Below are 26,662 nucleotides of genomic sequence, written 5' to 3' on the forward strand. Positions count from 1 at the left end.
CTATCACCCAAATTATTAGGGATCTCGGCGGTCTACAGCAGGCATTTGCCTTCCAGATGTTTTGGGACTACAACTCCCATCATCCCTAGCTAACAGGATCAGCGGTCAGGGATGATGGGAGTTGTAGTCCCAAAACATCTGGAGGACAGAGTTTGCCTATGCCTGGTCTACAGGGATAAAATGGCAGCGGCGATTGAAGGACTGGTAAAATAATTATCTAGCTCTCCAGGGTTGAACAGTAGCCCCCGATGGAAGAGTTTCTCTCGCCATGAGAGTCGTCCAAAAGCAAAGTTTAAGGAAGCTTGTCGACATTTTTTCCTTCTTTCTTAAATCGATATGGGCCGTGCTTGAGGGGAAAGGGACTACGTTAGCTGAGCCAGAGATCGCAAGAAGAGTAGCTCGATTTTATTTTCCTGTCCTCAACGTGCTGTAGTTTGCACGACGGATGTCCTCAAGACCATCCAAGACCACTCTGAAATGAAACGGGCGCGGGGATTAATTCTCTCATGCTTCCAGCAACTAAGAGGAAGGTCCTAGACAGGATCGGGGTGTTAGCAGTTTGCTTGGTTTTTTAAATTAGTTTCTGGTTGTGGTACTCGGTCGAAGTGGAAGGAAAGGGCATTCCAAGACTTACTGGAATAGATATTTAGAAGGGGTGAAAAACGGGTTGCGCATCTACTGAAAATAAAAGGGAGATGAGAATAACTGCTTGCCCAAGATTTGCATTCTAATGAATCACTAATACAACGACAATAAACTTTTTTAAAAAATCATTTCAAGTTCCAAAACGCTTTTGCTGAGCCACAACGGGTGTGAAAACAGGGAGACACAACACTGTGAACCGGTCTGCATTCATACTGGTCGAGGATTCGAAGGGGGTCCGAGGGCAATTTGTTTAAACTTGGATTTTGCAGGGATTAAAATTACAGCAATTTCTAAGTGCCAAGCAGGCCAGCTGAAGTGTCTGACCAATCAGGGGTTGTATACTGATTTATTTATATACACACACTGCTTTCACACACAATATTTTATAGACACACAGTTCCCCCTCTCCTTCTCCCCCTGAAAACCGGGCCATTCCCCCCCCCCCTTTGCTGGTTTTAATGCTGCTCTGTTGTTTCAAGCCATTTGATTTAAACCTGTGGGTACCATGTGCGTGGTTGGTGCAGCTTTATGTGTCGATAAAGCTTCACAACTGGATAATGGGCATATAGGAATGATATTCTCCATGCATAAATAGCCATTCATTCATTCATTCATCTGGAGAGAATCTCCCTTTCCCAAAAAGACTTTGAAACCAGTTTCTGAAAAGTTTCCAACAATCACTTAAGAGGCCTAGCTGGGTCCCTGTCAACCCAACCTATATATGTCTTACTTGGAGGAGAAAGCTCAACTCTTCTCTTTTTAGGTCGCATCTGGGCTTCCTTCCGAGTAAACATGCACAGGATGGGGCTGCTGCAGATCTGAATTATTTCCTGCACCACATACTTCCAAGGCCTTGGGATGACATTGCTATCAACCGCATGGAGGCCGTAGGAAAAGGTGCAGGATAAACAAGTTTGAGACAGACAGAGATGATCTGGTTGGCTTCCTGGGCCTGGACCTTCGACAAAAGACCTCAGGAAGGATTTCTGAGTAAGCTTAACAGTCATAGCATAAGAAGAGAAGTCAGGAATTTGGTTAGGTAACAGGAAGCTGAGAGTAGGAATAAATGGAGTTCTCCTGTGCTTTTCAACTTGATCACAAACAATTTAAGAGTTAGGTGTGACCAGTACACCACACTTCCTCTCTCTTTAAATCCATGGTGTAAATGTGGCCTCAGCACCTTAAAAAGCAGAGACATCACCTTGCCAGCAAAGGTCCGTATAGTTAAAACTATGGTTTTCCCAGTAGTGATGTATGGAAGTGAGAGCTGGACCGTAAAGAAGGCTGATCGCCAAAGAAGTGATGCTTTTGAATTATGGTGCTGGAGGAGACTCTTGAGAGTCCCATGGACTGCAAGAAGATCAAACCTATCCATTCTTAGGGAAATCAGCCCTGAGTGCTCACTGGAAGGACAGATCCTGAAGCTGAGGCTCCAATACTTTGGCCACCTCATGAGAAGAGAAGACTCCGTGGAAAAGACCCTGATGTTGGGAAAGATGGAGGGCACAAGGAGAAGGGGACGACAGAGGATGAGATGGTTGGACAGTGTTCTCGAAGCTACCAGCATGAGTTTGACCAAACAGCGGGAGGCAGTGGAAGACAGGAGTGCCTGGCCTGCTCTGGTTCATGGGGTCACGAAGAGTCGGACACAACTAAACGACTAAACAACAACAAAAAATGTGGTCTGAGAAGGTCCATTGGCCATACTATATAGTAGCCTTAGTTAGATCCCCTGACTTAAAAACTACTCCTGAACTTCCAGTCTGGCTGATGTTGAGAGGGACCTTCATCTGCTGGTCAGGTCAGACTCACCCACCAGCTTTCCTCTTTCCCTCCTGCAGTCTAAGCCCCAGCTTGTTGCAGCTGCGAAGGGAAAAAGCAAGAGAGAAAAGCGCTCTGCAGATAAGTGAAAGTGGTATTTTTATAGGCTGATAAAGCCAAGCTTATCTGGGTTTCTCTTCTCTCCCCCTCCTCCTTCTTCCCAAGGGTCCCTAATTGGACATCCCTACCCCCCCACCCACTCCCACAGTCTCTGAGAGGCTCAGGCTTTTTTGCACAATATTTCCAGACACCAAAACGCCTGCTTTGTTTTGCCCTAGCCCAGGTGGGGGAAAGTTGTAGGGATGTGTATAGAAACTAGGAGAGGATATATTTCTTAGACGTTATCCTTCCTTACTCGCGCTTGTGAGTTCAGCACAGAACATCCCTTTGTCAGCAAAAAATAAGGATGCTGTTGATAAGCTAGCTTTAGCCTTTTAATTTAAGAAACCCAGGGTGCTTTACTGCAGACTGCATTTCCTGGTATTTCCCCCTTAAAACAATAAACACACAAAACAGTCTTCTTATAAGTAAAGATGGATTTACTCACTCAGTTTCAGAGTAGAGTCTCGAGGCAGGCTTAAAAAGTAGTTACAGAAATACATTATAGATTAGATTAGAATTGGAGTCTGAGTTGTAACTCAGACTCAGCAAATCCCTAGTCATTGATGAAGCATTGAAGAGATTGGATAGCAGGGATATGAGAGAGAGAGAGAGAGAGAGAGAGAGAGAGAGAGAGAGAGAGAGAGAGAGAGAGAAAGCTGGCCAGGCAACTAACCAGCTTATAAAGGTTGTGCCCCTTTACCTGGCTGGACAGAGTGGGACTGGCTCTCATAGGGAGGACTTCCTGTAGACCCTGTGAGATCCAACTTCCTCTCTCTGTGTGTCTCTCTAGCAATCAGAAGTAGTTGGTTTTGACTGCCTTATTTTAGATATCCTACATCTGAGATGTTCAGGCTTTTAAGCACACTACTTCCAGATGCCAAACCAACCTGCTTTGTTTTGTCCTAGCCCAGGTGGGGGGAAGTTTCTGCACCTTTGGGGTGTGCTCCGCAGCGCCCTGCCAGATAGTATTACTAAAAATGGTGTCATTTCTATGGTCTCTCAGAATGTCAATTATTTTAAAAAATGAATAGGCAATTTTGACAATCGTTACAAGGCATCTACATTTGGATTTACTAGCCACAGAGGAGGGATAATATTCTAGCTTGGCTCCCAACTCAGTTCATTTCATTGGAATCACAAAAGCAGCCCAGCTCCCTTCTCTTAATGATCTCTGTACCTGCTTTTCTGAAGTGTTATTTGCTACTTTTCTATTTAAGGAGTTTCCATCCAGCCTTTCCTCCTGGGAATTCAAAATAGCTTATTACCAATGTTGTCGTTGTTGTTACAATTTGTATGCCACTTCCCCACAGAAATGTACCCAGGGTAGTCCACAACAACAACACAACAGCAAAAGTCAGTTCCAATATATCATTACAAGCCACAGTCTGATACTAATCTATTCCACAACCTAATGGGACAACTTAAATAAATGATTCATTTTAATAATGTCATCATCATATTTTACATTCATTATAAAACTACTTTCACTTGCAAGGTTGCTTACGAGTAGGATAGAGGGTTTTTTTTTGGGGGGGATGATTTTTTAAAAATGTAATTTATCTAATTTTATAGTAAGATAACATTGATCAGTTCCAATGCTACAGGCTTATATCAGTCACATATAAGAAAAGATCTGTGTGAGGACACTGTCCAATTAGTGAATCATCGAATACATTGCCAAAGCTTCAACTACCCATGACACAGCCTCTCCATAAGTAAGCATGAGTGGCTGGAGGTCTTACATTAATGTCATATCTATTTACATAGTTGATATATGGGGACCATAGCTTATCAAAATGGTTGTGTTTTGTTTGGCCTTTAACAACTCTTGCATTAGCTGTCTGAAAAAAAGATCCCATGTGGCTTTCAGTTCTGGCAGGAGTTATTGCAGATTACTGGATACAAAGCAGGAGATGCGCTCTTGTGTACAGGACAGTGTGGGGGAACGTGTGACCCCCCCTGATGTTGTCAGATTACAACTTTGAAGGAGCGTGTCTGTGGGAATGTTCAGGGTGGCAGGAGAGGACATATTGCTTATTAATATCCTTCCTAACTTGCCTTAGCAAGTTCCTTCACTTTACATTACACTTTACACTTTACATTACATACAAAGGGGAGTTTACATTCCCCTTTTACATGCACAGCAGATAGCTGGTTGCTGGTTTGTGTAAGCCTCTCACTATTGTACAATTCAGTCTGTCTCAGATTGAATTGTACAGTTCATGGTAAATTCCCTTTAATCCCTCTTAAAAGAATAAAGGCACAGCAATCTCATTTAAAGACAATAAAACAAGTTTCCTCACATCAGTTGGATTTCTGAAGGCAGACTTAGTTACAAATATGTACATGTGGATCTACCCCACATGGGGGAATAATCCAGTGCTTATGATAGCTGGAAGCTAAAAAACTAGCTAAAAAAACTAGCTAAAAAAAGACCTCTAGTCACATGCAAGGGAGGATGCTCCAGCCCAGGAAAAAACAGGAAGTTTTGACTGCCTGACCCAAACATCCCCTTGCATGTCCACTCTAGGGAAAACAAGGAATGTTGTATTTGACTGCTCCCAGTGGATTACATCCTACAATCTCCACCCGCACTCAAGTCCAGCTCTGAGGGCCTTCTGGCGGTTCCCTCACTGTGAGAAGCAAAGCTACAGGGAACCAGGCAGAGGGCCTGCAAGAGGTGTGTCTGGTATCATCACCTTCATTGCACAGTTTTCGTCAAATGTTGTAGGCTCAACTCTTTCCCCTTATCTTTGATGCTCTGTATGTGCATGATTTTATTTATTTATAACAATATTTTTATACCACTGCATCATACACACACACACACACACACACACACACTGTATATATACTGTATATATACTGTGTGTGTGTGTGTATATATATATATATATCACAGCAATTTATAGCAATATAAAAAAAGCAAACCAAACAATGACATCATAAAAAGTTAAAAGCAAATTTAAAAGCAAAATGGAATTAAATACATCAATATGCCTTTGTGGGGTATGTATTCGCAATTGCCTGCACAGCCCTGGGAGAACAAAAAAGTTTTTAGCAGGTGTTCAAAAATTGGCACAGAAGGTGCTCACTGAATCTTTGTTGGCAGGAGATTCCACAGAATTCGGCTGATGACACTAAAGACTGATGATACTCAAGTATCCAGAGAGAGGATACTGGCTAAGGTTCTCCCCCGAGGTACCACTGTACTTCCAAGTAAGCATTTAGAAGACAGCCATGCAGACCTGAACATAGGGGTCTGGATTCAACAGTGTTCTTCCACCTTGGTGTCCCAGAGGTTGTTGGACTGCAATTCCCATAATCCTCAGCCAGCTCAGCCAGTGGTCAAGGGCGATGGGAGCTGTAGTCCAATGGCAATGCTGGAGATAGCTCAGTTGGTTAGAGTGTGGTGCTGATAACACCAAGTTTGCAGGTTCGATCCTGGTATGGGATGGTTGCATATTCTTGCATCACAGGGGGCTGGACTAGGCGATCTTCAGTGTCCCTTCCACCTCTACAATTCTATGATTCTGTGACACCTGGGGACCCAGTACTGAAGAATACTTATTTGAAAGGTCTATTGCACTCTCTTGGTTTCCCTTCAAAATAAACATGCTTGTGATTTGGTTTCCATCATGGAAGAAATGTGGGACATGGATGAATTAAAACAAGCCCAACATAAATATATATATAACAACAGAAGCAGAAAAGTGGTTTGTTGACTATAAATGTAAGTACAGTATTATTAGGCCTTTGAAACAAGTTCAAGTGATTTGTAGGCAGGATTTGCTCTCAAACTCCTCTTTAGGATAATAATGCTCAGTGAACACCCTATTACTTCAATACTGAAGATGCAATTCACGCTTCAGTGGCAAGACTTGGACGAACCCTTGGAGAACCTTCAAAATATCCATGTTTTCAAGTACTGATGACCTAGCACAGACAGCCATCTTGAATCAATTGGTGTACACAGATAGCTGGAAGGACTTGAGTTGACATCTGATTAAATCCACATTTTAATGTGGGATGTAGGAATTAATTGTGCCCTCTGCCCAGGCCATCAGTTTGATCTTTCTGGCTCCATTTAAAACTGAAGCAAAGCTTTCAGGAGCACTCATTCAGCAATTGCTGGCTAATCGTGGTGTTTGGCTTCTGAACAGAAACAAATGGCCTTTTGAGATGGTTTGATTTCCCAAGCCATCATGTAGGAAGCAGGAAATCTATTGGAACAGAGTGCGGAGAATTCTCCTTGCTTTTCCTGACTGCTTAGAAAGCACTCTGGGAGACTTGCATAATTTTGGCCAACGGCGGAGGCCTATTTCCATAGAATGAAATGGTCCAAACTCCCATTAATTTGAAAGGGAGCAGGATTGCATTGGTCCAGTGGGGGGGGGGGAGCATGGCGGATGGGGCAGGGCTGCTACAGTTTGTTTTGACTTCTAGCAGCTTCATTTGCATAAACAATTTCTCCTGCCTGCAACCTCCTCTGTTAAAGGCACAAGCGACATAATGCATAAGATGCATTTGAGGCCACTCACCAAATGCCCAGTGCTGGATTGTAAAGAAATCCAGTGATATACATGCAGGTGCACAGGACCGACCCTATCGCTGAGTACAGGGAGAAAAGCTGCCTCAGGTAGCAGATGCTAGGTACAGGTGTTGAACTTCCTTAAGGCAATGGAGTGGCCCTACTTCCCTTTTCTTCCAGACATCTGAAGGCAGCCCTGTTTAGGGAAGCTTTTAATGTTGATGCATTACCATATTCTAATACAGTGGTACCTCTGGTTACGAACTTGATTCGTTCTGGAGGTCCGTTCTTAACCTGAAACCGTTCTTAACCTGAGGTACCACTTTAGCTAAAGGGGCCTCCCACTGCCACCGTGCCGCTGGTGCACTATTTCTGTTCTCATCCTGAGGTAAAGTTCTTAAAGCGACATACTGCTTCCAGGTTAGTGGAGTTTGTAACCTGAAGTGTTTGTAACCCGAGGTGTTTGTAAACCGAGGTACCACTGTATTTTGTTGGAAGCTGCCCAGAGTAGCTGGGGAAGCACAGCCAGATGGGTGGGGTATAAATAATAAATTATTATATTATTATTACTATTCCTGTTGCTAGGTCAAAGTTGAGAGAGGAACAGCTTGAAGGATCTGTTCTTTCAGCAGATGATGTCCCTGCTCTTCTTCACTCTCGTCCCTGCAGCCTCATGGAACTGGGAATAGTGGAAAGAGGGGACTGCAAGACGGAGATCCTCCTTGAACACATTCCATTACAAAAACTCCAAAACAGCGAACTAGTACCTGAGAGTTCCCCCGATCCTCCTAATCCCTTTTAATTTCATATAGTGTCTTTTAGATGGCAAGCCTGTGGTCAAGGACTGTCTTATTGTAAGATGCTCTGTAAGATGCACACTTAACAATCTACAGCATGGATAGGCAACCTAAAGCCCGGGGGCCGGATCTGGCCCAACTGCCTTCTCAATCCAGCCAGTGGACAGTCCGGGAATCAGCGTATTTTTACATGAGTAGAATGTGTGCTTTTATTTAAAATACATCTCTGGATTATTTGTGGGGCATAGGAATTTGTTCATTTTTTAATTTTATTTTTTGAAAATATAGTACGGCCCCTCCACAAGGTCTGAGGGACAGTGGACCGGCCCTCTGCTGAAAAAGTTTGCTGACCCCTGATCTACAGCTCCCAGGGTTCTTTGCAGGAAGGAAGCCATGGCTTAAGAGAACTCTTAAGTGGCTTTAGAGTTCTCTGCAGTGTTAGTCTCAAAAGGGACGTTGCTACAGAGGTTTCCATGAAGTTCTCCTGCCCTCTAGAATTCAATTTGCCACTTTACCTGCTTGGGACACAGTTCTGAGGAAACAGGCTTTGAGACAGGTTGAGAGGCCTCCCCTTCTTCTGGACGACCCCAACTTCAACCACACACGAAGCCCATGCAGCCCCGCTCCCCCCATCCCATCAGCGAGGGAAACCGACGCGAGGTGTGACGTTATACCAAACAGATCAAGCTTCTAGTCCGGCTTCATTAGAAGCCCATTACAAGGCTGAGGGTTTGCAGGGGCAAAGCGGAGAAGAGGAAGGGGAGGAGGGCGCCCTGCCGGGTAGGAAGGGTCAGGCTAACCTTTCCACCCGCTCTTTGAGACCTTTTTGATTCATGCCTGCGGGCCGCGGCAGGTCAGGGGATCCATCAAACCCTCCTCTTTTCTCCAGAGGGGGAAAACGAGGAAAGAGGAGGACCGGAGTGAGGTGGGACGGAATGAGGGTCCGGCCCTCGTCTAGCCAGGTCGGATGTGTTAGAGGAAGTCTGGGCTCTGCCTGCAAGGCAGGTCTGCTGCTTTGTATTCTACAGCCAAAGGAGACAGAGAATGTCAAAGGTATACTTTCACAATAGAAGTAACAAAATAAAAAATTGTGTGTGTTGTGCTCTTACAACCAAGGGAAGTGAATGAACAACAGTTTCTTATTTCTGAGTACGTACAATAAGGCAGTGTACAATACAGTGGTACCTCGGGTTAAGGACTTAATTCGTTCCAGAGGTCTGTTCTTAACCTGAAACTGTTCTTAACCTGATGCACCACTTTAGCTAATGGGGCCTCCTGCTGCCACCACGCCGCCGGAGGTACTATTTCTGGGTTAGGGAGTCTGTAACCTGAAGTGTTGGCACTGTGGGTAAAAGCATCAGCGCCTAGGGCTTGCCGATCGAAAGGTCGGCGGTTCGAATCCCCGCGGCGGGGTGCGCTCCCGTCGTTCGATCCCAGCACCTGCCAACCTAGCAGTTCGAAAGCACTCCCGGGTGCAAGTAGATAAATAGGGACCGCTTACTAGCGGGAAGGTAAACGGTGTTTCCGTGTGCGGCTCTGGCTCGCCAGAGCAGCGATGTCACGCTGGCCACGTGACCTGGAAGTGTCTCAGGACAGCGCTGGCCTCTTGAGTGAGATGGGCGCACAACCCTAGAGTCTGTCAAGACTGGCCCGTACGGGCAGGGGTACCTTTACCTTTGCCTTTAACCTGAAGTGTATGTAACCTGAAGCGTATGTGTCAGGGGTTCAGGAGCAGAGTCACAGGAGAGGGAGGAAATGGAGAGCGAGGGGGAGGAGTCTGAAGGAAATGTCAGCGAAGACAGCAGTCCGAGGTCTCTGAGTCTCTCCAGTGACTCGGAAGATTCACAGAAAGGGGCCCCCATAGTCAGGGCAAGGGGAGTGCCCAGGGGGGCACCTCAGGAAGAAGGGGCCAGAGGGGACTCAGAGAGTAGCAGCTGGAAATCCGGACCAGCGTCCCCCCCAGAGGGCAGTAGGGGGGAGGAGTCCCAAGCATCGGGATCAGGTGGCGCGCGGGCAGCGGGAGAACGTGAGGCAGGAGCGACCACACCCTCGTCGGTGAGCGAGGAAACGGTCATCAGGAAAGTTAAACGTGCGCGCGCGCCAAGTTCAAATGTACAGGAAGGGGGCAAGGTGGGCAGCCCGGGTAGGGAGCCAGGTCCTAAAGCCCGCCGAAGAGAGGGGGAAGAGTCAGAGGGGTCAACGTCTGCATCAGAAGAGTCCAGGAGGGAGGAGACACCGGGGGGTAGTAGGACCCAGAGGAAGAGAGAGAGAAGGAAGAGGTGGAGTAAGATTAGAGTGTTAAACTGGTGCGCAGGGGGCGAAGACTCAGATGGAGCTTCGCCGGTCTAGAGTTCAGACGTAGAGCTGGGACGCTGAGGCTTTGAAATGCCAACTATTCTTCAATAAAGACTTTGATACTATACTATCGGCTAGCGTTGGTCCTTGGTGAGCTGGGACCCGGAGCCAGCTCTGACAGTATGTAACCCGAGGTACCACTGTAATGCAAACCTTTTATAAGATTTAACATTATCCTGAAAGTTTCTAGGTCCTATGAATTTCCCTATGCTCCATTACTAAAAGAAACAGGGGATAGCAGAGCCCATTATGACTGCAGTTATTTCAGTTGCATTAGGCGTTATATGCATCAACAAAAGCTGAGCTTACCTATGAATCCCTGCTTAGAGCGCCATGCCTTTCCCTGAATGCAACCACACTAAGACATTGAGGATGAAAATAAGAGAGGCGGGGGGGGGGGTGTCCCAATCCCTATCCAGAGATGCTGGGGCTTGAGCCTGGGACTCTCTGCATGCAAAGCAGATGCTCTACCCACTGAATCACAAACATGAGAAGCAGCTGTCTCATACTGAAACAGGCCAGGCATACCAACTTGAATAAAATATTGGTGGTGGTGGGGAGGGCAGGTAAGCCTTGCCCTGCATAATCGATCACGAGATTGGTTTGAATAGCAATGCCCATCAACCTTGGGGGGCCCTGCCCCCTCAAATATTTTATTGAGTATGCCAAAGGGACCTCAGCTCCTAGGAGTTGGCTCCTATGAATCAGACCATTTGTGGGAATGTTGAGGAAAGTAGGAGAGGATACATTGATTAAATATTATCCTTCGTCACTCTCGCTAGTGAGCAAGTAGCAGAGCACATTCCCTTGTCTGGAAGCAAATTGATGGATTCGCTAGAATCATATAAATTGAACAATCCAGTCTGGCTGGTCCAGATTGGATTGTTCCTGGTAAATTTCCCCTTTATTTCCCTCTTAAAAATAATAAGAACACGACAGCCTTCTTTGAAAGTAGTGGTAAAGTTTACTTACATTCAGTTCACAGTACTGGCGCCCGCCCTGTGGCACGCCCTCCCACCAGATGTCAAAGAGAACAACAACTACCAGACTTTGAGAAGACATCTGAAGGCAGCCCTGTTTAGGGAAGCTTCTAATGTTTGATGCATTATGGTATTTTAATATTTTGCTGGAAGGCGCCTAGAGTGGGCGGGGTATAAATAAATAAATAAACAAATAAATAAATAAATAAATAAATAAATAAATAATTGTGGTGTCCCGAAGGAAGGCTTTATCTTGTGGATTACAGTTACATTTGCAGAGAAAAGAAGTCTGAGCTAGGCCTCAGACTTTCTACCTCGTGGCTTCCATCCACTGTAAGGATGAGCCATGTGCTGCTGGCTAAGAGCCAGCAGAGAGGAATCCAAGAGGTGAAAATGGAAAAAGGCAAAAAGAGGAAAAGAGCAGCAAAAGTGCCAAAGAGGAAGATGGCTGTGTGACTAACCCTTTTAAAGGATCTGCTATGGTCACACCCATCTACCTGGTCACACACAGGGGGAGGATGCTCCAGAGCAAGAATGACAGGAAGTCCTCCTTGTCTGGAGCAACATTCCCCTGTGCGTCCACTCTAGGCAACAGGAAATGTTGTATTTGACTGCTACAGTGATAATACATCCTACACCATTGGCCTTCCTAGCTCCATATTGCCTACACTGGCTGGCAACAACTCTGCAGGGTTTCAGACATCCATGATGAGCCAAGGTTGCAGCGTTTGCGACATTTCAGTTTAGAGAACAGGCGGACGAGAGGTGACATGATAGATATATAAAATGATGCCCGGCGTGGAGAAAGCAGAAAGAGAAAAGTTTTTCTCCCTCTTGACACTAGAAATCATGGAAATTCAAGTGAAGCTGAATGTTGGGATATTCAGGACGGATAAAAGAAAATACTTCTTCATGCAACTCACAGCTTAACTATGGAACTCACAGCCACAGGAGGCAGTGACTGCCACCAACATGGAGGGCTGGAAAAATGCATGGAGGGGAAGGCTAACCATGGCTACAAGCTGCAACATTCTGCCTCCCTGGTCTATCCTTGCAACAACCTTGCGAGCTGGGTTGGTCTAAGAGACAGTAGCTTGCCCAAGGTCCCTCCCCAGTGAGTGGGGATTTGAATCCTGGTCTCCCAGGTCCTAGGACATGGGTGGCGCTGTGGGTTAAACCACAGAGCCTAGGACTTGCCGATCAGAAGGTCGGCGGTTTGAATCCCCATGACGGGGTGAGCTCCCGTTGCATGGTCCCTACTCCTGCCAACCTAGCAGTTCAAAAGCACGTCAAAGTACAAGTAGATAAATAGGTACCGCTCTGGCAGGAAGGTAAACGGTGTTTCTGTGCACTGCTCTGGTTCGCCAGAAGTGGCTTAGTCATGCTGGCCACATGACCCGGAAGCTGTACGCCGGCTCCCTTGGCCAATAAAGTGAGATGAGCGCCGCAACCCCAGAGTTGGCCACAACTGGACCTAATGGTCAGGGGTCCCTTTACCTCCCAGGTCCCAGGACTGTTTCTCATGTTTTTATGCATGTGTGTGTGTGTGTGTGTGTGGTGTTTTGTTTTACCAAGAACACAGAAAAGGTAAGATTTTGGCAGAGGTAGAGAACCCAAATGGTGCAGGAGCAGAAACCAAAGGCCCAAGCTTAAGAGGAGGCCGCCCACATTAGAGAACAGATATAAACATTTCTCTTTTAATTCCTCCAGACTCCAGCCTCACTCCTCCCTCCTCTCCCCTTTTTCCAAGGCAAGTGTACAAGATGTGGTTAGAAAAGACACAGCAAGAGTTTCTTGGATTTGAAGCCAAGAAACTGACACAAGGCCTATTATTTTAGGTTCCCCCCCCCTTCAAATTGCAAAAGTGCTCCTTGCAACGGAGGTGAAGTTTATATGTGTGTTCAATAAAGTGGCTGTTTTTGTTTTGTTTTGTTTTTAAAGTGCCCAGGAACAGCTGGCACATTCTCTGGGAGGGGGTGGGGAATGGGGGGAGTCCTGCATACATTTATTTTTACTTCTTTTCTCTTTTGATGCTTTTGTTCCCCGGTACAAAGGAAGGCATCCATTTAGGATTCTGTTATCTGAAAGGTGATCAAAGGAACCGGAATGTGCCAGAGCCCTTCCAGACACGTGCCAAGACACTCTGTCATTAATAGGAGTCCTTGGCTCAGACAATTGTTCTTTCCCCCCACTGTGTGGGTGGACTAATTTTGCTTAAGGGGTGGGTGACATCAGTTCTGCCATTAAGGAACCTCATTCCCCTGTGCGGTGGTGGTTTAGAGCAGGATTGGGACAGCCATGGCTTGAGGGCCATAGTTGTGGGATGTGATCCATGAGAGGCGGTCAAGTACAATATTCCTGGTAATGCTAGAGAAGACATTCGAGGGAATGTTTGGTCCAGCCAGTCAAAACTTCCTGTTCCTCCTGGCTGGAGCATCCTTCCTGTTGCATGTGATAGAAGATGGGCATGACCTAACCTGTCCAGGTAACAAAATCACACAGCACACCCTCCTCTTTTTGACTTCCTTCTTCATTTGACCAGCTTCTAGCTAGGACTGCTCTGCTAGCTCTCAGCTAGCAGAAGCACTGGGATTATCCCCCCATATGGGGTAGATCCACATGTACATATTTGTAACTATGTCTGCCTTCAAGGATCCAGCTGTGAACTGATGTGAGTAAACTTCTTTTATTGACTCTGAATGAGATTGTGGCTTATTTATTCTTTTAAGAAGGATTCAAGGGAATTTACCAAGAACGTACAATTCAATCTGAGGCAGATTGAATTGTATAATAGTGAGAGGCTTACACAAGCCTGCAACCAGCTATCTGCTGTGCATGTAAAAAGGGGAATATAAACTCTGCTAAGTAAAGGAACTTGCTAGCGAAAGTTAGGAAGGATATTAATAAACAATACAGTGGTACCTCGGGTTACATACACTTCAGGTTACATATGCTTCAGGTTACAGACTCCGCTAACCCAGAAATAGTGTTTCAGGTTAAGAACTTTGCTTCAGGATGAGAACAGAAATCGTGCTCCGGTGGTGCGGCGGCAGTGGGAGGCCCCATTAGCTAAAGTGGTGCTTCAGGTTAAGAATGGTTTCAGGTTAAGAACGGACCTCCGGAACGAATTAAGTACTTAACCCGAGGTACCACTGTATATCCTCTCCTGCCACCCTGAATATTCCCAAAACAGTTCCTTCTATGCAACTTCATGGGGGCCACATGGGATTCGTGGGTGGGGCCACAGCAAAAGTAGATGGAGCAATGCATGTAGATCTTACCTTGTTATAAGTATCTTAATTTCAACATACCCTCAGACAACCCTCTCTATCCTCAATCTATCCAGGCAATCTAGAAGCACCATCAGGGTTCAAGGATGCATTCCAGCCAAGCAACAAGCATTCAAGAGTGTGGGGTTTGCCGCCAAATCACAAATGCATGCTTTGTTAGTACAGTATAAGGGGAGTTCTCAAACTTCCTAGAATGGACTCTTTGTGTGTGGCCACTTCCTTTGCCTCCTCTGGGCAGAAAGGATAGTGCTTTGAACACCCATGGCTTCCCCCAAAGAATCCTGGGAGTTGTAGTTTTCTAAGGGTGCTGAGCATGGGTGTAACCAGGATTTATATGGGGGAGGGGAAGGCTTTATGTTAGGGGGGCAGAACCTCAGTTAGTTAAGAATTTTGGTTGATTTACTTGATTTAGGGGAGCAACTGCCCCCTACCCCACCCGCTTGGCTACGCCCATGGTGCTGAGAGACTCCTATTCCCCCTCACAGAGTTATAATTCTCATAGTGGTTTAATAATCTATCCCTCTTCCCAGAAGTGCCAACCTGAATAAAATATGGGGGGAGTGGGAGGTAAGTCCTGCCCCGCATAATCGATCACATGACATGGTGCATGCACACTATTTGAATGGCAATGCCCATCAACTTTGGAGGGGCCCGGCCCCCTCAAATATTTTAAAGGGGGGGATGAAGATCTCTCGGCCCCTAGGAGTTGACTCCTTTGCCTCTTACCATGGGATTCTGGGAATTGTCGTTCTGTGAGGGGGATTAAGGGCCTCCAGGCAACTCCCAGCACCCTTAATAAACTACAGCTCCCAGAATTCTTTGAGGGGAGGCATGACTGTTTAAAGTGCTATCGTAGGACTAACATGAATATGGCCTTAGGGGTCTTGGAGCATTCAGTAATAAAATTTTATTTCTCCTTGCGGGGAGGGAGGTAACGTCCCGCCCCCCCCCCCACACGCTGCGCACTGCTTTCAGATAACGCCCCAGCTGGTGAGGAAGGCGGGTTGGAAGGGAATAATTAATCTCCAGCGAAATCCATCGCGAGGAAAAACATTACCTAAGTGATAGTGACAGGCTGGGGGGGGGGGCGAGAGAAAGAACACCCCCCCCCGGGGCCGCCTCCATCCAAACGAGCAGCTTTGGATGATGTCAAACACAAGCGGGGTATTCTTTCATCGCGGGATGCAAAGAGAGAATTTCACAAGAGAATTAAGAAGGGGGCACCACCAAACTCCCCCCCCCCTCTGCTGCCGCTCTTTGAAGCCTATCCAAATAGAATATTAAGAGCGATATGAAGGTGCAAGAGTAAAGATAAGACACCGAGGGGTATTTTTGTGGGGGGGGGGGGAGATAACTCTCACAAAAGAGGCCCACCATCTCGGTTATGATTTTCCCACCGTAGTCCTCACCACCACCTAAAATAATGCTACTAATACCACTATTATTATTACACGTAAAATGCTGCTACAGTGGTACCTCAGGTTACATACGCTTCAGGTTACAGACTTCGCTAACCCAGAAATATTGCCTCGGGTTAAGAACTTTTCTTCAGGATGAGAACAGAAATCGTGGCACGGCGGCAACAGGAGGCTCCATTAGCTAAAGTGGTGCTTCAGGTTAAGAACAGTTTCAGGTTAAGAACGGACCTCCGGAACGAATTAAGTACTTAACCCGAGGTACCACGGTACTAATAAGAAGAAAAGAAGAGGCTGCTGGATTAGGCCGATGGCCCATTTCGTCCAGCATCCTGTTCTCACAGTGGCCAACCAGATGACCTCGGGCAAGACCCAAGCACAAAAGCACTCTTCCCCTCCTGTGGTTTCCAACAACTGGTTTTCAGAAGCATTACTTCCTCTGGCTCCGAAAGCAGATCATTGCCCTTATGGCTAGTCATCACCGATGGACTTCTCCATGAATTTCCTCTTTTAAAGCCGTCCAAGTCGGTGGCCACCACTGCCTCCTGTGGCAGAGAGTTCCACAGGCTGTGCGAAGAAGTCGCTTCTTTTATCTGTCCTGAATCTACCTTACACTATATAAATACTACCTTATTTTTGGACCTTTGAATTGTTTTTAAGATGTTATCCATATCGCGTAAACACACTGGGTTTAAATATTCACGTTGTGTTTTTAATTGTTGTAACCCACCGTAGGGGACCCGAGCGTGAAGGGCTGGTAATAAATTGGGGGGGGGGGGAGAGAATACGAAGAAGCAGAACAACAGGGGGCATTATTCTATGGCATGAACGAATGGACTTGCATAGGTTTGGTTTGGGAGTCGATGCGCGCCCCTGCAAGCAGGAACGCGAGGCGGAAAGCGGAATCCATTCATTAAAAGAGCCGGGATTTTCCCCCGAGCCTTCATTTAAATAGGGCGTGCGGAGGAGAACTTCTCGGAGAACTGAGCCCGGTCAGGGAGGTGGGGGCGGGTTGGGGAGGGGGAAGAGGACGCTTGCCCGGATCAAGTTGCAATTTAATAGCCTACACAGGATAACCTTTTTTTTATGCCAGCCCCCCTTTCCCACTACAAAACCAGCCACTGCCCCACATTTCCCTCCACACACGTAATCCCGAAGTTCTGGTCGTGTACGAGGGCATTCAAGTATTTATGGCTTCATAAAATCATACAACAATCCCCCCAGGCCGTATTATTTTCCTTTCAAAACCAAAAAAAAAAAAAAAAATATCCATAGAACAAGTTCTGCTTTCAATCTGGGTACAAAAAAGAGAGAAGGGTTTTGTCCGTCTAATATTTTGTGCGCTCGCGCTCAAGAATGCAGGGGTCAGGGAGGAGGTTATAGCGAATTTGGGGGATACTTTCCCCTCCATACATGCACTGGGAATTTTTGACATAAATAATGTAGCTATTCTTCCTCGCCAGCAGCCCCCTTCTAAGGGAAAAGAAAAGAACAATCTTTCACGGCTGAATGTCCTTCTGCTAGACATGAATGGGCTGTGCGTATTATGCATTAATTAATCAATCAATTAATAGAACCCGTTATCCTATATAGGTTCTATAGGGAATGGTAGCCGTTTTGGAGGATGTTCCACAAAATATGCTGTCTAAAGATGTCCTGCGCGTCCTTCGGCTCTTCAGCACTGTCCTCTTAACAACAAAAGAAAGTCACAATCCACGCTCACTTATGCACTTTTAAATCTGTGGCTTAAATGTCCCCTTACCCTGGCTGGAGCACCACTGAAGGACTTGTTATTTTCCAGGAGAAAGACGGTCATTCCAGTCTGACGCGGTCACATTCATGCTTGCTTGACATTACCACTAGATTGCGTCTTAAGAACGTTTCACTTTAGCTATGAGCAGATCTACACCAATCCTTTAAAGCATGTCCAATGCACTTTTAAAACATATTCCCCCAAAAAACCATTCTGGGAACTGTAGTTCCCCCACAGAGCTACAATTCCCAAAGTCCCAGGATTCTTGGGCGGCAGCTACTTCTGAGTCTTAACTGTGTGCCTGATCGATAATGATTGGAAGCTTCTCGCGACCAGGAGGCGCTATAGACGCCGACGGTGTTGAATGTTAATATTAATAGTAATAATAATAGTAATAATGGGCAATGAGAGAACTAGCCGCTGAAATAAAGCTGGATGAACCGAGCACGCATAATGAGCGAGATGAACATGAATTGGAGGAAATCCCTGGGCCAGATATGGTCGTGGTTTCCCCCCATGTGCCTTTCTCAGCTCCCTGAAAGGGAGTTTAATTTCTAGGGACTCAAAAACCCAGTCGCCTTAACAGACAAAAGTGGTCATTTCAAGCAGAAAATTAAGGTTTTATCACTACAGATGATACATACGAGATACACACACAGGTACGCGCAGGAGGTTACTACAGGGGTGATTTATGCGCAAGAGGTGCTTACATGAAAGGACAGGGAGCATAGGGGTGCAGGTAAAAACAGGGGAGCAAAGCAGGGCTGCAGACCACAAGAGAGAAGTAGTTTCAGAAACAGTGTCGGGAAGGTGAAAAGCGAGCTTAGTAGTTGCATGGGGTGGGAGGGGGGAACTCTAGGGGGTTAATGTGGGGGAGTGGCAGGGGGTTGGGGAGCAGAATAGCAGGGGTGCAACCGCTACTAGTGCGCGCGCGCACGCACACAGACACACGGAAACTTGCAGAATTTGCAAAGGTCAAACCGAAGGAATGGTAAATAGAATATCTTTCTGCCCTATACACTAATGGCACGCAGAACATCTTGGCGCACACAATTCGATTGTCAGGGTTCTTCAGCTCAGCTGAACAGTATCACCCAACTAATTCAGAGCTCTCTCCCCACTACCCTTTGCAAATTTAGTCTTGCAACTGAGTTATACGCATAAAGCTAACAGGACTATTAAAAAAAATACAGACTCGACATAATTCTGATGACAATTTCCCCACTTCCCAAAAACGCAGCCCTCAACTACGTAAGCTACTATAATAGGCACCCCCTCACCAATACCTATCGCAGATAATATTGAGGGGGGGCTTAAAGAACAACTAAATCAATAAATCTACTAAATCAATACGCGCTACAAAAGTTGGCCTCCATATCTGGAAACTCGGGACGATTTATATGCTTTCTGTCTTTTAATATCAGCTACAGGAATTGTTCCAAATGCGCTTAAGCAAATCGCAGAGAGGATGGAAAAATGAATTGCACGAATCTGTTGTCGTCATTTTGCACAGCGCCTGAAAGTCAGGGTGGATAGAACATTCCTACCTTCGGGACGCAAAATCCTGCGCACGTTTACTCGGAAGTAAAGCCCATTGCGTCCGTTGGAGCGCACTCTCATAGGATCACAGGCTCAGCAATGTTTGGACGCTGTATACCTGGTCTACGTGCCTGGATTGTTACAGAATGGGCAATTGGGAATTTTTAGCTCTCCCTAGCCTTTTAGGACGCCCCACTGATTTCAGGAAAGGGGTGCTCAGAAGGCAGCCTTTGACATGAACCGCAGGGAAAGGAAATATGAAAATATGAAATAAGTAATGAATAACAAAATAGAGGGGAGGTGAAACAGCAACGCAATTCTACGCACTTCTACTCGGGAGTAAGTTCCTCTGAGTTCAGTGGGCTTCCCCGCTATCCAGAAACACAAGTTTGTAAGCTGGTGGCTTCCTTTCCTTCTACGTACAGGGAAAATAATTATTATTATCATTATCTACTACTGTTTTCATTATTACTCGCCGTTCGCCAGCAGGTCCCAAGAGAGGATACGACAATTTTTTAAAAAACCAATTAAAAACGGTTAACATATGACATTCACAAGAATAGGAGTAGGTCCTGAAAACGCATATCTCAGGTACCAAAGACCAAGGTAAAAATGCCAGTCTCATCTGAGCAGTTCCACTGGGTTCCATGTGGGACTCACATTCAAGTAATGGTGCTTAGAAGGGTCGAAACCCTGGAATCCCCAGCCCCCAAATGATGCTTTAACCAGACGAATTATCTGTATAACCCGGTGACGTTCTTTGCTGACCCGACGTTCAACGTCCAGAAAAGTCCTTTCCGGCGAGCAGCCCTTGGGCATAGCTGTCAACTTTTCCCTTTTCTTGCGAGGAATCCTATTCGGAATAAGGAGATTTCCCTTAAAAAAGGGTAAACGTTGACAGCTATGCGCCTTGGGAGAATGTCTTTGGAGAGGTTTCAGCCGGGCGGTCTTGTTCTTCTGTTTCCCAAATTTGCAAAATTAACGCAAATAGGGACTGTTGTGTGAAAGGGGAAGAACGAAGCCGGCTCCTCTCTCGGATCTCACTCGTTGCAAATTGCTAAGCAAACAAGCCCCCATCCTAAAGTTTAAAAAAAAGCCGCCATCCTAAGCACGCTTGGAAATAAGCCTGGCTCCACTCAGCGACGCTTCCTCCCAAGTAAGCCTCTGTAATATGGTAGAGTTGAAACTTGGGGAAATTTCAGAGAAGGGCAACCAACATGATCAAGGGAATGGAGCGACTTCCCTATGGGGAAAGGTTGCAGCGTTTGGGACTTGATAGTTTAGAGCAGTGTTTTCCAAACTTGGGGCTCCAGCTGGGGTTTTTTTGGGGGGGACTACAACTCCCATCATCCCTAGCTAGCAGGGGCAGTGGTGAGGGATGATGGGAATTGTAGTTGGAGACCCAAGTTTGGGAAACACTGGCTTAGAGCAAAGGCAAGGAAGAGGCGGCATGATAGAAGTTCATACAGTGATGCGCGGCATGGAGAAAGCGGATAGACAAAAAGTTCTTCTCCCTCTGTCATAACACTAGAACTCGTGGGCATCCGCTGCAGCTGAATCTTGGAAGATTCGAGACAGAGAAAAGAAAGGACTTCTTCACGCAGTGAAGTAATGAGACTCGTTCCCAAGGGAGGCAGTGATGACCACCAACTTGGATGTCCTTAAAAGATGATTAGATAAATCCATGGAGGAGAGGGATTTCCATGGTTATGAGCCACAATGGCTATGCTCTGTCTCCAACCGATTGCTTCTGAGTGCCAATTGCTGGAAATCACCTGCTGGAGAATGATCCTGTGCTCAGGTCCTGCTTGCAGGTTTCCCATAGACATTTGCGTAGACATTGCAAGAGGATGCTGGACTAGTTGGCCATTGGCCTGATCCAGCAGGCTCATATTATGTTTTTGTGTTCATAATTAGCACTTTAACAGAGACCAGAAGTCCATTCTGCCCATTCCTCCAAAATATGTTGGAAATGTAAAGATAATGAAGGTGCTTTTTCCACATGCGGTAGACTTGTAAAAGGGCAAAAGACTTCTGGGAAATGATATATAATGAATTAAAAACAATGTTTAAGATAACGTTTCATAAAAAACCAGAAGCCTTTTTTGCTTGGAATAATGGGGTTAAGAAATACCAAAGAATGTAAAGAGACTATTTATGTACGCCGCCATGGCTGCTAGAACGTTATTTGCCCCAAAGTGGAAAGAAGATGGCGTGCCAACGAAGGAAAAATGGACAAACAAGTTGATAGACTATGCCGAAATGGCAAAACTTACCATGAAGATCAGGCATCAAGAAGAGAAGAAATTCAAGCAAGATTAGATAAAATGAATAGATTATATTTAGCAGGATTGGTCTACCATTTATGAGGTAACTGGATATCTTAAGAGAAAAAATAAGAACTGAAAATTAATTGGAAAATCAATTATAAGCAAGGGGAAGAAATGTAAAAAAATTGGAAAACGGGGGGTGGGGGTGGGGTCAGACAAGATGAATTTGCTGTTAAGATGAATGGGGAAATGTTGTTATTTAAAAAATCTTGAAAAAAATAAGAGGGGGGAGGGGGGGAGAGAGAAGTCCATTCTGCCCAAATCGAGGTGTTGGAGGGATAAATGCTCAGGTCCTAGAAACAGATGGAATGCCTTTGGATGACAGAAGTCCCACTGAGTTCATCCTTCCCCCAAAGAATCCGGGAACTGTGGTCCCCCCCTCACTGTGCTACAATTCCCAGTCTGAACAAACTACAGTTCCCAGGATTTTTGGGGGAGGGGGAAGTCATGTGCTTTAAATCTGCATTGGATGTGCTTTAAATGGATGGTGTGGCTAGGACTGCACCTTCAAGGCATGTGTGCATTGATGACGCCACTCCTCCTGCCACTGCTGCTTCTACATGTCTCTAGTCCACAGTAAGAACATGAGAAGAGTCTGCTGCATCAGGCGAATGACCAATCTGTTACAGAATCCTGTCATCACCGTGGCCAAGTAGATGCCTGTAGGGATCCTGCAAGTAGGACATGGTTGCAATAGCAACCAGTTGCAATTCCCAGCAACTGGTATTCAGAAGCACAATGTCTCCAATAATGTAGGTAAAATATGGTCAGCTTGGAGAGCAGCTGTTGATAAGCCTTGTCCTCCATGTTCCCTGCACTACTAAAAGAGAAACCCTCCAGATGTCCTTTCCATTGTGCATTCATTATTATTTGAGCTCATGCACGTTTCTGAGAGACACGGGTGGTGCTGTGAGTTAAACCACAGAGCCTAGGGCTTGCCGATCAGAAGGTCGGCGGTTCAAATCCCTGAGATGGGGTGAGCTCCCGTTTCTTGGTCCCTGCTCCTGCCAACCTAGCAGTTCGAAAGCACATCAAAGCACAAGTGGAAAATAGGTATCACTCCAGCGGGAAGGTAAACGGCATTTCCGTGTGCTGCTCTGGTTCACCAGAAGTGGCTTAGTCATGCTGGCCACATGACCTGGAAGCTGTACGCTGGCTCCCTCGGCCAATAAAGTGAGATGAGCGCTGCAACCCTAGAGTCAGCCACGACTGGACCTAATGGTCAGGGGTCCCTTTACTTTTACCTACGTTTCTGAGCACAATTCAAAGTGTTGGTGTTGACCTTTAAAGCCCTAAACGGCTTCAGCCCAGTATACCTGAAGGAATGATTCCACCCCCATTGTTCTGCCCGGATGCTGAGGTCCAGCACCGAGGGCAGATGTTCTACCCTTGAGCAATGGTCCTTTCCCAGAAGCTCCTTCATCAGGGCACACTGCCACACACTGAGCCCTCCTTCTCGCACCGCTGGAATCTGAGACAGCTACCCTTCTGGATCTTGATAGAAAAACCACATTGCTCTGCATACGTCTTGCACACACACCATTCATGCCTGAGAATCACAAGCCTCCCATTAATATCCTGGCGCTTCTGGAATTCCAATTGAAGATATTTTATACACCGCAGGTTTCAGGGGAGGCTTTTATCTCTTCTCATTGTTGGGGTGGGAGGAGGAATGAAAGGAAAATGAAAATGAAATAAGAAACAGCCCTCTTCTCAGAATGCCCCTGGACACCGTCACGGGCTCCCCACCAACAAGGCCCACTTGTGTGGAAAAAAAATCTGACTGTGTTTCCCAACCCGTTTCCCCCAGCCTACAAAACTTAGGATGACTTATTGGGTAGGAAGGGGAAGCTGAGCTGTCCTCAATGAAAGGGTTGCACAGGCAAGGCCATTCATAATATCCTTGCTCTCCATTTGGAGAGGGTGTGGAAGGGGGAAGTCTCCAAATGAGACATTTGCCTCTCTCCAAATAGGAACACCTGCTGTAGATTACCCGCCCCACCACATCACAACGAAAGCATTTTTTAATGCAAATATGAGAAAATATATACGTCTTTCCCCCTTTTGGAAGGCCATATTTATTATTGTTGTTGTTGTTATTTTGTAGGGACTTGGGTGGTGCTGTGGTCTAAACCACAGGGCCTCTTGGGCTTGCCGATCAGAAGGTCGGCAGTTCGGATCCCCACAAAGGAGTGAGCTCCCATTGCTCTGTCCCAGCTCCTGCCAACCTAACATTTTGAAAGCATGCCAGTGCAAGTAGATAAATAGGTACCGCTGTGGCAGGAAGGTAAACAGTGTTTCTGTGCACTCTGGTTTCTGTCACGGTGTCCCGTTGCTCCAGAAGCAGTTTAGTCATGCTGGCCGCATGACCCAGACAGCTGTCTGTGGACAAATGCTGGCTCCCTCGGCCTAAAAGCAAGACGAGCGCTGCAACCCCAGAGTCGCCTTTGACTGGACTTAACCATCCAGGGGTACTTTACCTATTATTATTATTATTATTATTATTATTATTATTATTATTAGCCTGTCGTTCACCCTAAGGTCCCAGAACACATTACTGCACATTAAAACACAATATTAAAAGCATGTTAAAGAAACTTGGAAACGTAAAAATAAGGTTGCTCCCAAAAACATGCACCTCAAGTGTCAAAAGCCAAGGTAAAGAGGTGTGTCTTCAGCCTCCTCCGGAAGCTCTATAATGAATGTACCAGATGCACCTCTGTAGAGAGGTAGTTCCACAGCTTAGGGGCCACCACAGAGAAGGCCCTTTCCTGGGCTGCACCCCCCTCCCCTGAGGAACTGCCAAGGGAGACTGTTGTTGCATTTATATCTCACCTTTCCCCATTCCGTGATGAAGCTCACTTGGTGACCTCAGGCCAGTCACACACTCTCAGCCTAACTTGCCTTGCAGGGTTGTTGTGAAGGTAAAATGGACTGGAATGGACTCCCTCAGGGGGTTGTGGACTCTCCTTCATTTGATGTTTTTAGGTAGAGGCTGGATGGCCATCTGTCACGGATGCTTTAGCTGAGATGCCTGCATTGCAGGGGGGGTGGACTAGATGACCCTCAGTGTCTCTTCCAACTCTACAACTCTACGATTCTAGGAGGGGGACTATGTTCACCACCTTGAGTTCCTTGGAGGAAAGGTGGAATTTAAATGTGATAAATAATAAAAATTTACTCAAGGTGTCGCAAGCCTCTTTCATTGCTTTATAATTATGTATGATATGTATGATATACAAACGCATTTTTATACGAAGCAGGCTATTGTGGTTGATCATCGTCATAGCATGATTCTGTAGATAACCAGATGAACCCAGGCAGGTTGGTTGGATGCCCCGAGGAGGCTACAGATCCCTTTAAAAATATTTTTTAAATACTCAGTGCGATGCTCTTGAAAGAAGAGAGAGATCTCTTCCAGAAAAATACAGATTGAGAGGTGATGGGGAATAAAATAAGGCAGCAAGTTTAGGATCACAGTAGGGCAAAAAACCCAAAAACACTTCGCTCACCCCCAAACATCGGGATTTCACGCATTACCTAAGTTAATATTTGCTGGATGGTGAGCGTGGAGCCTTGCTGAGTTTCTACGCCAACACAAGCAGCAATCTGAGCATCAACATAATAGCAAATGGGAACACACGCATCTTATTCTTGCAGAAGATCAGCCCTGGAACAATTTTACTGGCAAAGTCTCGCCAGCCTTCCTTCCAGCTGCCCTCGGGATAGCCGTGTGTGTTTGTGTGTCTGCGGGCGCACATCTCAGCTGGTGGGCGGTGCACTCTTTTCAATGTAGCGAGTCTTTTATATGCATTCATTTTCTATTTCAATGTACATCCCACCTCTCAGCAAATTCATTTGACTGATCTCCAGCCGGGTAAGCAAACAGAAGTTGACTGAAGCAACAGGATCACGAATTAACACCACGGATTTAAATGCAACAACAATGCAAAGGAAGCGCTTATGTTTTCTGTCATAGACACCGCCACACCTTCACTACTCCAACTCAGCAAAATGGACTGGAATGGAGTCCCTCAGGAGGTTGTGGACTCCCTTTCATTGGATGTTTTTAGTCAGAGGCTGGATGGCCATCTGTCATGGATGCTTTAGCAACAAGCAAACTACACCAGTGTCGTGGGCGTACAGGGGGACATCTGCTCCCCTAAATCAAGTAAATAAATAAAAATACTTAACCAACTGACCAATTGTGTCGCATTCTCGCAGGTAACTCGGTTCTGCTCCCCGCCCCCATAAACCCTGCCGCTCCAATACATCCTGGCTACGCCCGTGACCAGCACCCTTAAGCGCATGCCGAATCCGACGACAGGGCCAGAGGAAACTGCCTTCTCCCTACTCAGATCACAGGTCCACCTAGCGCAGTTTTGCCTACACTGACTGGCAGCAGCTGGCCAGGGTTTCAGGCAGGAGGCAGCCCAGAGGGCAGCGGCGCACAGACCACACCGCCTTGCCCCCAGCGGACTAGGGGCTTGCAAGGAATGCTCCCCCTTCCTCCGCCCCTCCACTGCCCTCCCCACCAAGCACGCTGCCTGTCAAAGCCTAGACTGGAACCGTCTCCAGGGTCTTCTTTCTGCCAACAAGCCATCACTCCTCAGCCGCGACTCGGGTGTCCAGACCCGCCTCGCCTGCGACCCAACGCCCTCTTTCCAAGACGGAGAGAGCTTTACCTCCGGGACAGGAAAGCACCGCGGACCCGCGACGCCGAGGTGAAGGAGGACCCACCGCTTCCCCTTCTGACAGCCTCTCCGGCTCGCTCCTTCCTTCGGCCCCTCTTCCGGCTGTAACGACCAGGGACCCTGCCCGAGGAGGTCTTGGCTGATAAGGGGGTCTCCCAGCCCCTCTCTCAGCCTAGCGACCTGCAGCGACCGCGCAGCTCCACCACGGGACCACTGAGCCGCCGCTCCAGGACAGCGGGACGGAGACGTCGAGGCGCTTCTGGCAACAATCACTTCACACGAGCGCCCGCATTCCAGCTTCGTTGCGCTGGACGCCCCACCGCCGAGCTCCAAGTCACACCTTCTGAGGGGTTGCTGAGCTCTGGGCGGCGGGGAGGGGCTGCTGGTTGGGAACCGATTTCTGCCAACCA

The 26,662-nt window shown here is 46.7% G+C and overlaps 1 protein-coding gene across 1 annotated transcript in view; it reads right to left on the reverse strand.

Moving 5' to 3' along the window:
* Positions 1–26,454, reverse strand: part of TBX5 (T-box transcription factor 5) — a 92,867-nt gene extending 66,413 nt beyond the window's left edge. The window contains exon 1 of the mRNA XM_083417466.1: positions 26,244–26,454. The gene's annotated coding sequence lies outside the window, so the exon portion shown is untranslated. The remainder of the gene's footprint in view (positions 1–26,243) is intronic.
* Positions 26,455–26,662: the final 208 nt, after the last annotated feature.

This window comes from Podarcis tiliguerta (assembly GCF_965153285.1).
Source record: "Podarcis tiliguerta genome assembly, chromosome: 16".
Classification (NCBI taxonomy): domain Eukaryota; kingdom Metazoa; phylum Chordata; class Lepidosauria; order Squamata; family Lacertidae; genus Podarcis; species Podarcis tiliguerta.